The sequence below is a fragment of the Dromaius novaehollandiae genome, chromosome 2 (genome assembly GCF_036370855.1).
Source record: "Dromaius novaehollandiae isolate bDroNov1 chromosome 2, bDroNov1.hap1, whole genome shotgun sequence".
NCBI lineage: Eukaryota > Metazoa > Chordata > Aves > Casuariiformes > Dromaiidae > Dromaius > Dromaius novaehollandiae.
The window spans coordinates 91,594,549-91,609,598 of record NC_088099.1 but is presented as its reverse complement, the minus strand read 5'-3'; positions in this window follow the sequence as shown (position 1 = coordinate 91,609,598).

Genomic DNA, 15,050 nt, shown 5'->3' with positions numbered 1-15,050 from the left:
TCAGGCAAGTTAATGAACTGCCTCAGCAATAAACATGACATCAGTTAAGAAAACTGATACACACAAATGCATTTAACTTATTACACACCTTTTTCAGAAGTCTCTTTACATGCAGACATTTGCATAGCAGAGGATAATCCTCACCACTACCTTGTTCCCAAACTGGTCTGTGGGCATAAAGTTACTTTATTCTGCATACCAGCCTCTCTGATACAGCTGTTCTAGAAAATCCTAAATTCCTTTTAGGATCATTTTAAAGCATGCTCAGATTTAGTCTCTCTGCTCCTATTTCAATCAATGTTAAAATAAGAACTGATTGGGAGTTATTTTTCATATTTGTGAAAATATTCCTATTTTCTCTTAATTTTTTTGCCTTTTAATTAAAAATAATATTTTTAAAAAATTGTTCAAGTGGAAAAATTCTCTCCACTAAAGTTTTTGGCCACTAAAATCTGAACATTTGGGAAGTCTCAAAAAACTAGTTTGAACTGATTAAAATGTTGTTGACACAGTCATCATCTTTCCTTAAAAAAAAAAAAATTAAGAAACAAGTTTAATTAGAAAAAACACCAAAACATGTCAGTGGAAAATATTTCACTGGCTCTACAGCTTTCATTTGCTTAAAAAGGAGCAGCAATAGGCCAAAGCTGAGCAATTCTGGAAAACGGGAGAAATCTGTGTTTTATTTCATTGTTGTTGCATGAAATTCTGCAGGTTTGTTGCATTCTGCCTTATGTGAGCTAATACTTTTGTTTTAGAAATAACAACTTTGTTATTTTAAACATGCTTCTTAGCTCATTTCCCAATGGAAAGTCAGGTTATGCGATCGCTTGTATGTGTGCCGAACACATTTTGAAACCTCTGGTCTGTCAAATCAAGTTGAAACTGCCCTCAGAGATGTTAAGCTCCTGAAAGTTATGTTAAAACAGGTAGCTGGGACAAGAACGATCCTATTAGCATCCCCACAGAGGGGAAAGTTGTGAGATAACTTCACCTTTTATTCAACACTGGAATTCAACAAGGGAGAAAAAAAACCATTTCATTGAAAAATAGCTCCTTCCATTGAAGAGACATCTTCAAGTGGCACCCACACCTTATTAGATGCTGGGGAACCTGACCAGAAGATCTGACACCACGGGAAAAGAGGCTGCACTTGGTTCATGGAGTATCTTATTAAGGGATGCATTTCTTTCACAGCGTTGCTCTTTGTCTAACCTCTCTATATGTTCAGAAACACTGAGACACGGAGCAGTGCGACTGCATCAAACAGCTTTTGGAAGAAAAGCGACAACCAAATACCCAAAATTCTAGACAGCCTTGGCTGTGGGGAAACAACTATAAAGCAAAGAAGGAAGTCCTGGCAGAAACCATGTAGATATGACACCGCAACTCCTTTTGGGTGTGCTAAGCAGACAATTGCCCTGAGCAGCAAAACAGCCTTGGTGAGAGTGGTCATCACTGTGCTGCCTACTCTGCTGATGCTGGGCAGCCTCTGGAAAATAGGTTTGTACCACTGTGACAGCCAAGGCCGTTGGTGTACGTGGGGCAGCTCCTCTTGGAAACAGCATGACTTTCTCCCTTTCCTCCTATGCCAGAGGTAGGAGCCTTGCTTGCCCCGGCCCCAGGTCGCCAAACCACTGCCATCTCACCACCTTCACTTCACGTGCATGCAGCAGCTCAGACTGCAGCAGCAAAACTGATTTTTCCCCACATGGCTGAAAAGCCTTGAGCCAGCTTGGGACACGGTAGAGAGGAGACAATCCCATTTCAGAGGGTGAAGTATGGCTCATGGGGAATACCAGGAGCTCTTAATTCTCCTGACAGATCAGACTGAAATGCTTAAATGCCCCTTTTAACGATCCTAAGGTAGTGCTAGCTCCTGCAACAGGATTAAAACAGAGGACCGGATCCTACATCATTAACATCAGAGAAAGTTTTGCCACTGGATTGAATAGAGACTGTTTAAAAGCATACATGTTTAAGACAGATTATGCTTTGCAACTTCAGACTGTAAATACATAAACTCTATGGGCATTTTACTTCATTTCTTGCACTGATTGTAACATAAAGGCTTCAGTAGTTGAGACTATTATTATTTGTTTTTGTTACTAGAGTCCTCCAAGTTTTATGACCTGATATTTGTGCAAAAGTTGAACAGAGTTATTGCAAAATGTTATCTGTTAAATGAAGGAAGCATTTTGATTATACTTAAAACATCCATTCTCATCCTAGAGATGCTACTGGTGCTAGTGGCACTCCAATTTTATGCATCGGTACCTTCAGCAGAATCAGTCATCTCTCTGAAACTGGAACATGCTATGTCCATAATCCCTGTGGGAGAAATTTGCAGTAATATGGCCTTGGGGAAAAACTGCAGAGGCGAACCAGCCAGATTTCACCCAGTATGAGCAGTCTGCCGAACTGGAGCATCCACCCCAAAAAGGCAGGATTAAAACAAAGTCCCTCCAAAGGAGACTCCCCATCGCTTTGTCTTCCACAGATGGGCACGGGGGAGATCCACCACTATGGCGAGAGGGGCTTTCTCCTGCCGAAAACAAGCAGTCGTAGGATGAGGCTGCGGAGGGGAGCAAGCCAGGAGCCCAGCTGGTGGGGACAGCTGGGGAGGCCGTGAGAGCAGGAGCCCTGGGTACTTGGAGAACTTTCTTCAGTCCAACAAGCCCATCTCTGCCTTGCACCCTCGATCCAAGCCATTCATTTCCGGTCTCTTCCTCCCGCCCCATGCCTGTGCCAGAGCCATATAGAGACACGCAAACCTTTGACAGCAAAACGTCTTTTGGACTGAGAGATGGACCTGCAGATGTATTCATTTCTTTGCAGGAAGGTCATGCTTTATGTGGAAAAGTGAGTTTTCTCTGAAAAGACAAAACTTCTTGGCTAAAAGTCAGAACTATTACATTTTACCTCTTCAGTGGAAATGCAAAGTGTCTGGGGGAGGGGGATGATAGGAGGGTGGCAGTATGTGAGAAAAACCTATTTCTTGTCCAGCCTGGAATATGATCTTTAATTTCAAACTCCAAGACAGAAAATGTTTTAAATATAGAAAGACTGATTGTCTTTCCTAATTACAGTATGCACCAGAATCACTACCTTGTAACAATTCTGTTTATGAAGTGTGAAAAATTGATAGAATTAGGCGATCTGTTTTCCAGAGTCTTGCCTATATGCATAGCTGGATATGAGATATACGCAAGGTATATATTATCAAATAATGCATATAAGACTGGTTATTATCGACAACTAATAACACACTCATTTAATGAACCCAAGCAAATTCTGAGTGTGCTAATGTTACATCAAACCAGTCATTAAAGGCTGTAATGACCAGTTTTGTAGGGGTTACTGGTACCACCCTGAGAACCATATTTAATGGTTTAACAGTGTTATTTTTTACAGGAAAAAAGACTGCTTCTGCAATGGCTGCGCCATAAAAGAGCAATCGAGATTTATTTTACTTTTCTGTATGAAATATGGGGTTTTTACTTTTCTCAAAAAAAGTTATAATCTACAATGTATAATTTCCTATCAGTTCATTTATATCAGTATACCGACAGGATGTGGGTAGCCACTTCGTGGAGCTACAAATTCTCTTTTACTAATAAAAAGGGAAGAAAAGAAAAAATACTTCCCCTGCTGTAACTGAAGTGAAGCCAAATTTTATTTTTAATTTAATAATACAGCTTACTCATTTGCTCACACAGAGAATTACGGAACACAGGATGGCTGAGTGCCGTAAAGATGTTTATATTCATCTTCATGAGTGCGCAAAGTGATAACTCATAAGTGGTGCAGTCAAGAGTGAGTTATTAGATCTCTCCTCACAGAGCTAAAGGTTAGAGCAGATTGCAGCCATCAGGTCTTTGAATGTCTCTGTGTACACTGAACACCGAATATGAAAATGTAGGCCAACTTTTTAGGCTTCATATTCTGAAAAACCTCTCTGCAATTTTTCCCCAACTACCTTTGGTTTTCCCTGCATTTCCCATCCAAGCTGCACTGACTTCGCAGCTCCGAGTTTTGTCTTTTATATCTCCATATCTGTATGAACTAGTTATTCAAATGAGCAGAAGATCAACAGCTGTTTTGTCAGAGACAGATTAATAGTTTGATTTTTAGTGGCATCAAAGCACACACATCTCCTATGGAAATTTCTTTCTGGATTAAGCTTGTTTTCAAGAAAAGGGTAATTTACACATATATTTAGCCTTAACCTTTCACTCTGGTGTGACCCTTTTATTTCAGCTGCATGGTGGCTCTTGAATAAAGGCAGCCAAGCAAAGTTATTTTTGTCGCATAACATAGTGGCTGTGAGCACCCACTGGACTCAGGGCACTCAAACAGGACTGAATAGCCCAGCAGGGTACAAATTTGCAGCATCTATATTAAATGGACAAATTCATTTGCTGTTCTGCCTAAAGTCATGGGTTTGATTATAAATGTCTAAAAATAATGTCAAAGATGCAGACACTTGTGGTAGTTGTTATTTTGGCTGGCTTGCCACAGGCAGACCAAATGGAAAAGCAAAACTTGCTACAGCCGAACCTAAAGAAACACACTTTTCTTGTAGGCACTGCAAAAAACTCCTCTTTGTTGTCCTGGAGATCAGACACTGATAAGGATCTGATGCACTCATAAATGCATTACACAATCGAGAAATAGCTCATTGTTGCAGATCTTATTATATCTTATTAAATGAATTGTTTATAGTTAGTTATTTGTTATATTTTTAAATTATGGAATGTATTACTGCAGCATGTGCAATGCTACCAGTAAGTCCAGCTCTGTTATTTGCAAGTGTTGTATTAATGCATTTATGTATGTATTTATCAACTTTGATTAATATAAGGAAGCTTTCTCAGGGTTTAAAGGAGGGGACTGAGAACACAGACTCCTGATTTACAGCTAGTGATGATTAACACAGCTGGATTGATTGCATCTATATTGATTTCTACCAGTGGGCTTTAAACCACACAAGGTAATCCCCAAACTTGTCCAGACTCATGCTGGCTATAGCCTGAGCAGCAGTTAGACATAATTGGGTCTATCTGTTCTTTACGAAAAGGAACAATCTACTTTTGAAAACATTTGTGTATATATGAAAAAATAGGCTTTGGTTTCCTCTTTTGAAAACAGGGCGGTGTTTTATATTAGAGCTTTCCTGGAAAAAGAAAAACAGTATATACTGTAAATTAAGAAAGTAGTGATAGAAGTACATTTCACCTTTCTGCAAGTGATGCATGTATATGCACTTCCCATCAAGGGCTTTCCGTTGTTAAGTTAAAAATACAGGAAGAATGAGAAAGGGGAGAATAGGTGAGATTAAAAACAAAACCAAAATACACTATAAGATATGATGAGAAGAAGAGGCAGGGTTGACAAGGTTTATTAACTATCAGCCTTCCTGCAACAATACTTCAGCCCCAAAGGCTTTTGCCAGAATTTCTTAAGGAGAGGTGGGGGAGGGAGTCTCATTTTCAGGAACTGCCGACACGCGCAACTTTAACGGGAGCTGCCAGTGCTCAGAAAATGAAATCCATGGTCTAGTAGGTTCCAGCGGCCTCTGTTCCTGTCTGCAGGCCATGCTGTAAACTTACAGCATTTGTGCTTAGCAGGTATAACGCTCAGAGGAATTGACAGTGGAGCACAATAGCTGTCCAGGGTTAGAGACCCAAATAGGTCTCTGTAAAGCTCCAGATTACCTGCTATTCACAATGAAAAATGAAAGGAGAGAGGATATCTTATCTCCAGGATTTGGCATCAGTCAATAAGAAGCCTTAAATTGGAACACAAAGACTCAACGCTGAATAAACGGTTAGCAGACTTATTACACATATCTATTCTGCGTAGGTTTTTTGTACCCAGAACCAAAGCAACCCATTTCTTCTTTTCTGCTCTTCTATAATGCAATATATTGGCCCTAAACCCTGCAAGGGAACTTGAGGGGAGGGGGACGAGATTTCAAATCTATTTGTTTACAGATCTCTGGGAGGATTTACTGAATTATTTTTTTCCACCATGATGATCTGCACAGTGGCCAATAGTTACAGCCCTACCCACTTGAGACTGGCATTTAGTATTAAAAACTTGAACTACAGCAGTAAGAAGTTTAAAACCTTCTACCACAGAAGGAATACAACAGATCCTGAGAAATGCAAGGGAGTTTGGTGTTACTTTTGGATTTGGGAGATGAGTGTTCAATCCTTACTCTTCTGAACGGGGAGCAGAACCAGCCAGGAAATCATTGATTTTTTTTAAATGCTGTAAACTTTTGTTCTTTTTAAATGTTTTATTTCTTAAGTGTTCTAAATGCTTTTTTTTTTTAAAAAAAAAAAGTGTTAAGAGGAAAGATTTTTCAGACCCAATATAGAATTCCTGTGCCATGAAAGATGGTACCTTTTTGTCTCTTCCAAAAATAGCCAGTAACTTGGTCGTTGGTTAATGAATACACTTAAGAGCTAAAACAAACCATTGTTCTTTCTGGTTCAGGTCAGAGATTGGAACTGAGGCCTCAGATTTCCAAGATGAATGTCTAAGTCATCCTATTATGATGTCCAAGTCATCTTCTCGAGGTGGGTGCTTCTGAACTTTTCACGATAGAGCTGTGGCACTTTTTACATTGTAGAATCCTGATAGCTTGGCTTTCTTTGTCCCAGTGCACAGGATAAGCACTGGGCTGAAGAGCTGGTCTCTGGTTTACTGAGAGTTTCAGTAATACAAAGCGAAGGAGCCTCTACGGTGCAAACCAAGTCCTTCTCACTGCTCAGCAGTCAATAGCCTGATTGCTGGGACCCTCTGTAAGCCAAGGTTCAAACGTCGGTATGATTCAGGCAGAGCCAATATCTCTCTCCGTACAGAGGAGCAACCACCTGACAAGGTTATCCTGTAGTGTTTGCATTCAAAACATTTTGAAAGTCTTGGATTTGTTCCTAAAGGGACCGGAAACTTGAATGAAAATATCAACAACTGTTTCCTTCTCAGTACCGATGAGTGAACGACCACCTAAAAGAACATATCTTTCTTCTCCCATCTGAGAAACTGAAATAAAGAGCTTCTTTATCTGACAGTGGTGGGTATTAGGATAAATGCACATAAGTTTGGAAGATGATTAGGAAGGTGACTATCCACATATGAAGTTGAAATTATTTTTAAAGTAATAGTGTCATCAAGATGCAGATATAAAGCAGTGTACTGCCCAAAACCTAGCTGAAAATCTATGGCAGCAGCTGCGTTGTGCATGAACAAGAACCTGCTGCTCAATTAGCAGAGAATAGAGCAAACAGAATTACTATAATCAAACTTTGAGGTCACAGAGCATGAAATCTAATCTCTAAATTAGCATTTTTTAAAGACTATATTCTACCAGTATTGCTAAATGGTAGAAAGAATACCTTGTAGATGTTCATCCAAGAGTCTAAAGTGACAGTAGGGCCCCAGTTTTGCTTTTATACCAATTATCTGCCAATGCAAAACCAATGACTTCAACAATATTACTCCTGATTTACCCTGGTAAAAAGATGATCAGCACCCTGAAAGAGGAGGCTGTCACATTATCATAGTTATCAAGAAGAAAATGGGAAAACAGTTGCGAATTTTTCAATGAGACAGGTTTGCGTCAGAAATTGTCAATTCTTTGAAACAAAAATATCTCTCAGAAATATTATTTAATGAGCTGCCCATGAGCCACAGAAAGGAGTTCTATCAGAAATCTGCCCGATTTCCTGCCAGCTCATCTGAGTCGTTGCTGGGAAGCCTGGGTTTCTTGGGTTTGCAAATGCAGGACAGCTCTTTTGTGCAGTGTCATAAATTTATGGACCTTGGGCTTACAACTCAGAGCATGAAAGTGCTGAGAAGGCCACCTCTAGCTCCTCTCGAAGCTCAAAGCCTCTGGAGAAGGTATGTTGCTGCACATTTTGCCTGCAAACATTTGGAAACTGGATTCCTAGAATACCTTGCTATCATGGCTAAAGAAAAGACCCTCTTAACTTGGGCTGCCAAAATTTCGTTTTGATATTTTTGAAGTAAGGGTACTTTTCTCCCCAATTCTTAACTTGGGCTGCCAAAATTTCATTTTGATATTTTTGAAGTAAGGATACTTTTCTCCCCACTCTGACTACAGTTTAATTTCTGCTTCTTGCTCCATAAAGAGAACCATTTGCCCCTTCTTTCCCACAGTTTCCCTGGATTTCTGGCAAGCTGAAGAAAACTCATCAGAAATGTTAAGCTCAGACACCTCTGTACTATTAAATCTACCTTCCATGCAAGGCAAAAGAAATACCAAGTCCTATACATAAATGTGTGTCTGTGTGTAGCTACATAAACTGTATACACACACACAATACCTCCCAATATCAAGCAGATACTATGATGTTTTCATTTGAAATTTAGTTTGTTGCTGGATCTAGAGCAAGAAGTAATTGAAGAAAGAGCACTGTAAGCAAGGGCACGCTCTTGCCATCGTTGCCATCCTCTTTCAGCATTCACACTGCAATTCCCAGAGATGACACTTTAGCTAACCAACTGATGGGTAGATTTGGAGTCTAGTCACCTACCAGAAATAAGACTCATGCCATTTCTCCCACATGTTTTGCACACCTACACATAGAGGTTGTTGTCTTCAGCGGGTCCTCTCTTCCCCAGGGAGTTCATTTACAAGAACTTGTGGCTGAGTATGTTGCTGAAGGAACCAAACAGTGCTGGAGTTAACTTAGCTGGCTATCATATGCTTCCTCATTTGTAGCTACAGACCATCATTAAGGAATTTAAATGTGCATTGTTCAATAGCTGTGATGATGTGCTATTTCATTTCTGAAGTAGATACGTATCAGTGTTGGGTAAATGGATCCCTATATTACCTAATTCGCAGTACCTCTATGAGATATTTTGGGACTTAATAGATAAATGCTTGTAAATACACATGTCCTTTGGTAAGGATAGAGTGGTTGACAATATATGATCAGTATTTACTGGGGTCCATAATGGCTATTTTTTTTTGTTTATACTCAGCTGTAATTTGTGCATGATCTCTGCAATGTCTCTGCTGAGAGAAATCCCGGGCCTCAGTCTGTCACTGAGGTTGTATTGTCAGCCAGAGGAAGAATAAGTTTGAGCTATAGCTGCATAGCACTCACATGAGAAAGCGTAACAATTTATAACCCCCCCCAAACAGTATATTTAAGGCTATTAAACAGCATGGGACCCAAGAATACAGTAGATGCCTACCCCAAAGAGTTTAAATAGCAACAGCAACAACATTCCCAAAAGCACAAACCTTTAGAAAAAAACATGATTGAGGAGGCTGACATCCAAAAACCCATCAAAAGCAGCATCAGATCTGCATGAGTCACCAAATGATCTAGCAGAACTTGCCCAGCCATAGTTTCAAAAGCAGTGGAGAAGTCCACGAGACATATAGGGGAGAAACCACTGCAGCCCTCCAATGCAGTTGAAATGGCTGGCAAAGCAGTTTCAGGGCTGGGGAAGGCTTCTAAAGCCTTCTCTGAAATGGATTGAAGCTGACATTCCCACTGAGGTGTCACTGCAACTAAAGTACAATTTTCCAGGGTCTTGGATGGAAACAGTAAATTAGGCTTAGACTTAAGGTTGTGTTTTTGAGACCTTCTGAAGAGGTATGGGGAGGAAATGATCTTCAAACTTCGAGTAACAGTACTGTGCAAGAAGAGGAGGGGCAATCTCTCTCACACAGAAGAACATTACGTTAAAATAATATGAAGAGGAAAAGTGAAACACTGAAAAAGTTTTAGAATGCCAGAAGTAAGATTCAAAACACTAACCAGCTGCTCACCTAGGGGGGAATTTTCATTGTTTGCTTTGAACAAGCAGGGCTCTGCAGGAAAAGGAGCATGCAATCTTGTGATCTCAAAGACTGTCTCGAAGTCCCTCCTCCCATCTATGTTGAAATAAGGGGGCACCCACAAACTTTACTTCATTGTAGAACTTCTTGATTTGAGTGTATGACCTAGAAACCTCAATTTGGTGATAGCTGGTGGTTTTTTAATGCAATGGCTTTCCCCCCTGTGTACTTCATTACATGAAGACTAAAAGAGAAACACAAAAGGGTTTGGTACCTGAAAGCCTATCTAAACCTAAGAGTCGTAATAATAAAAAGGTATGTTTTGTCTCCACAGCACTAGTCATGACAGCTCCAGAATGTAGACTAGACAAAAGCAGTACAGGTATTAATACTCTAATATTCATAACACAGCATAACTTACTGATACGTAAAACCCCCCACACTGTGGTCATCAAAAAATTTTGCAGCAGTTGCCACTGATGATGGCACAGTTGTGAATCCAGAACTTGCAACTAAACAATTCAAAGACAAAATGCAATTTTAGATTCCCTTCTTCTATTTATGTGATTGTTCTGCTCAGCTAAATCTTCTGCTCAGTGAGCTGGATAAACTGTGCTGCTCCTTTTCTTCATCATAAGTAAATACCAGACACAACATTGGCTGCTCTGCTAAAGTGCAGAATGGTCTTTTGTCCCAAAAATGGGCAAATAGGCTCCCTCCATTCAGGAACCTGTGTTTTCCCCTCTCATCCTGTCACCTTTGCTAGGATGCAGGATTTTGCAATGTGTAGACCAGGTAACTTTCTACTGTGCCTCAGGCCTTTCAGGAAATCCTAGGCTGGCCTTTGCAAAGACAAGAGTTCCTTTATGTTAGCTAATACTTGATCTAACTCTAGGGAATATAGGGACATCATCCCAGTATGCAGGGATGGGACTAGGAAGGCCAAGGCCCATCTGGAATTTAATCCAGCAAGGGATGTCCAGGACAGCAATGAGGGCTTCTTCAAATACATCAGTAACAGAAGGAAGACTAGGGAAAATGTGGGCCCACTACAGAATGGAGCAAGGGCCCTGGTGATGAAGGACACAGAAAAGGCAGAGCTACTGAATGCCTTCTTTGCTTCAGTCTTTACTGCTAAGGCCAGACCTCAGGAATACCAGATCCCAGAGACCAGGGAGAAAGTCTGCAGAAAGGAAGACTTTTCCTTGGTTGACGAGGATCGGGTGAGAGATCGTTCAGGCAAACCTGACATCTAAAAGTCCACGGGCCCTGATGGGATGCACCCATGAGTGCTGATGGAGCTGGCAGATGTCATTGCTAGGCCACTCTCAATCATCTTTGAAAGGTCACAGTGATCAGGAGAGGTGCCTGAGGACCGGAAGAAAGCAAAAGTCCCTCCAGTCTTCAGAAAGGGCAAGAAGGAGGACCCAGGGAACTACAGACCAGTCAGCCTCACCTTGATCCCTGGAACGGTGATGGAACAGCTCCACCTGGATGTCCTCTCTAAGCATGTGAAGGATAAGGTGATCAGGAGCAGTCAGCATGGATTCACCAAGGGGAAACCATGCTTAATCAACCTAATGGCTTTCTCTGATGGGATGGCTGGCTGGGTAGATGAGGGGAGAGCAGTGGATGTTGTCTGCCTTGACTTCAGGAAGGCTTTTGACACTGTCTCCCATAACATCCTCATAGGCAAGCTGAGGAAGTGTGGGTTAGATGAGTGGACAGTGAGGTGGATTAAAAACTGGCTGAATGACAGAGCTTGGAGGGTAGCGATCAGTGGCGCAAAGTAGGAGTTGGAGGCCAATAACTAGCAGTATACCCCCCCCAGGGGCTCAGGACTGGGTTTGGACTGTTCAACTTATTCATCAATGACCTGGACGAAGGGACAGAGTGCACCCTCAGTCAGTTTGCTGGTGATACAAAACTGGAAGGAGTGGTTGATACACCAGGGGGACCTGGACAGACTGGAGAGCTGGGGAGAGGGGAACCTCATGAAGTTCAACAAAAGCAAGTGCAGGGTCCTGCACCTAGGGAGGAAGAACCCACTGCACCAGGACAGGCTGGGGGCTGCCCTGCTGGAAAGCAGCTCTGCAGAGAAAGACTTGGGGGTCCTGGTGGACAACAAGTTGACCAAGAGTCAGGAATGTGCCCTTGTGGCCAAGAAGGCCAATGGTCTCCTGGGCTGCATTAGGCAGAGCATTGCCAGCAGGTGGAGGGAGGTGACCCTTTCCCTCTACTCAGGCCTGGTAAGGCCACATCTGGAGTGCTGTGTCCATTTCTGGACTCCCCAATTCAAGAGACACATGAAGCTTCTAGAGTGAGTCTAGCGAAAGGCTGCTAAGATGAAGAAGGGACTGGAGTATCTCTCACATGAGGAAAGGCTGAGAGAGCTGGGCCTGTTCAGCCTGGAGAAGACTGAGGGGGGGGATGTTATCAATATTTTTAAATACCTGAAAGGCGGGTGTCAAGAGGATGGGGCCAGACTCTTTTCAGTGGTGCCCAGTGATAGGACAAGAGGCAACAGGCACAAACTGAAACACAGGAAATTCTGTCTGAGCGTGAGAAAAATCTTCTTTACTGTGAGGGTGACAGAGCACTGGAACAGGTTGCCCAGAGAGGTGGTAGAGATATTCTTCCTTAGAGACATTTAAAAGCCATCTGGACTGGGTCCTGGGCAACATGCTCTAAATGACCCTGCTTGAGTAGGGGTGTTGGACTAGATGATCCCCAGAGGTCCCTTCCAACCTCAACAATTCTGTGGTTCACAGATCTTTGATCAGAAAGGCATAAACTCTAATTTCAAGTAATAAGTATTAAAAAAGAATCATTATCATCAGTTTGGAAACACTAATTGAACAGCAGGCCCTATTCACACAGCCTTTTTCTTAAGGCTGGAATCCTCCTGGGAAGGTTCTGATTTCTGTGTATGTCCATGGTATGTCCCCTACAGAAGACATGACTGAGAGTAAAAGCAGCTCCTGAATGCCAGCTGCATATGTCTGAGCGTCCACAGCAGGGTATGTCACTTACCTAGGTAGGAAAAGCAAAAGAAAGGTCATCATGTTTTATGGCACTTCCAAACTTCTAGGTCTGGCTTGTATAGCATAGAGTAAACAAAGCCTGAGTCACACCTTGTAATCTATTTGGTTTCTGTCTATGGTGTCTGAAAGCTAAGGACGAGAAAGGTCATATAACGGTCGCCTCACTCAGTACGCCCCATCTGTCACGTGCACCAGGTGAGATAACAGAACTAGGGAAGAGGCAGCAGGTGCCTGATCAGTGAGGAACAACTTCTCTCACTCGACATATTTCATCACAGCAGATGGCCCCACAGCACTTTGATAGCAGCCGCTCATGCCCAACTGTTGCTCAGCACCACCTTACCATTATGATATCAGGTACCAAAAAAGGCAGGTGCACTTGGTAAGAGCTTGCCTAAGCTTGTTCCAAAACTGCGTCAGAGTCCACAAGGAAAGGTATGCAGAGAAAGATGAACATAGCAGCAGGGAACGGGACCATGGGGAAGGCTGTCCTTGGCAGCTGTCCTTCTTCCTGCCCCCCTCAGCCACTGACAAGGAGATCAGTGAGGACCAGCACAAAGGATAGGTGAAGAAGGTCATGAGGTCTCATACTAAGTTGTAAAGAATGAGGAGGAGGAAACTCCCAGCAGGAGTCTGGGGAGCAAGATGACTGTGAAGGAGAAATTCTGCCAGAATAAAGATTTGGAGCAAAGACAGGCTTGAGAGGCTAGTCCTGACTGGTGAGGACAGCCACCGAGGTAATGCTAAGAGACCAAAGAGAACAAGAGGAGGGCTGTTTGGTGGACACCAACAAAGGAAGATAGCTTGAAGGGTTTCTTAAAGTGAAGGTTTCCTTGTGGAGCGCAAATTAAGGATGAATGAGTCACAAGAAGGAAGATGATGCAGGGTTGGACTTTAAGAGGTGAGAATGAACATGCTATAGAATGACTGAGCACAGAAATGGTGAAGGGAAGGCAAGATTTCCAAACAGAAGATAGGGAACAGACCTTCCTAAGAGGCACATGCAGCTGTTCTCTTTTTTTGTGTAGTAAACATGAAGTACTTCAGGCTTCATGGGCTAAGGAAGGATGAAGACTTATTCCCTGTCACTGATGTCACAGTTGGTGTGAATAATGACATTTCCTAGTGTGGGGGCCAGGGATTCTTCTTGTGCTCTTCCTTTGCCAGCCTGGGGCATTATTTTGCCCTAGTGAGTAGGCTCCTCTGCTATGTCACTTCTAAAAGAAAATGCACTGAAGACTGCCTCTTTCAGCTGTGGCTTCATAGGCAATTCCCTCTTTGGGTTTTACAGAGGTGTTTTCTTTCTCAGGTGCTAAAATTTATTTTGCATACACTAATCCAGAGGATCCATGCTGAAGAACCTCTCCATGCTCCTGAACATCGTTGCCCTTTTCTGTGCATAGTGGTAGCTGTACATCCCTTACCCTCTCCTGGTCAATGCCTACCTTGCAACTGTAAAGTGAAATGTAAGTAGGGGGGGAAAGTCTTTATGGAGTGTAAATTGTACTGGATATAACCCTTTTCTTGTGATCTTATTTGTAAAAAATCCATCCTTAAAGGAGAATAATGGCAAAGAGGGAATATTGATATTTCTAAAATATTTTCCATCCTAGATCATAACTAAATGTTTTAATATCACCATTCTTTGTAAATCATAAATTTTCAGAAATGCCAGTTGATGAATCATTTCAATGTTCCTTCAGCAAAATGTTTCAGTATGGCCTGTTTCCACAAACTAGTCTTCTCTTGCTTTTTCCTCACTTCTCAGAAAAAAAAAAAAAAAAGAAAACCTTACCTACAGTACTTGCCTATGTTAAACGGTATTTCCCTGCAGTAGTTTGCTCTCTCATGAGAATCATGCTCAAGTTCTACACCTCCTGAATAAGTGATATTTTCCATGGTACACTCTATGCTACTGGATCTCATAATGCAACATCATACTCTGGCAGAAAGAAAACTACGTTGTATTACTGGATAGGTGATCTGGCCTGACAACCCAATTCTCGTGGCTACATTTATACTAATAGAACAGCTGTGCCCAGGGTTACTGTCTATTACTGAGGCCAACATACACCGGATGGCACACAACCATGCAGTTAAACTCTTATCTTTCAAAACAGGATGGCCATATCCTAACTGCCTACTAGGGGTGGTACGTAGCCCACGTTAATGCCTGA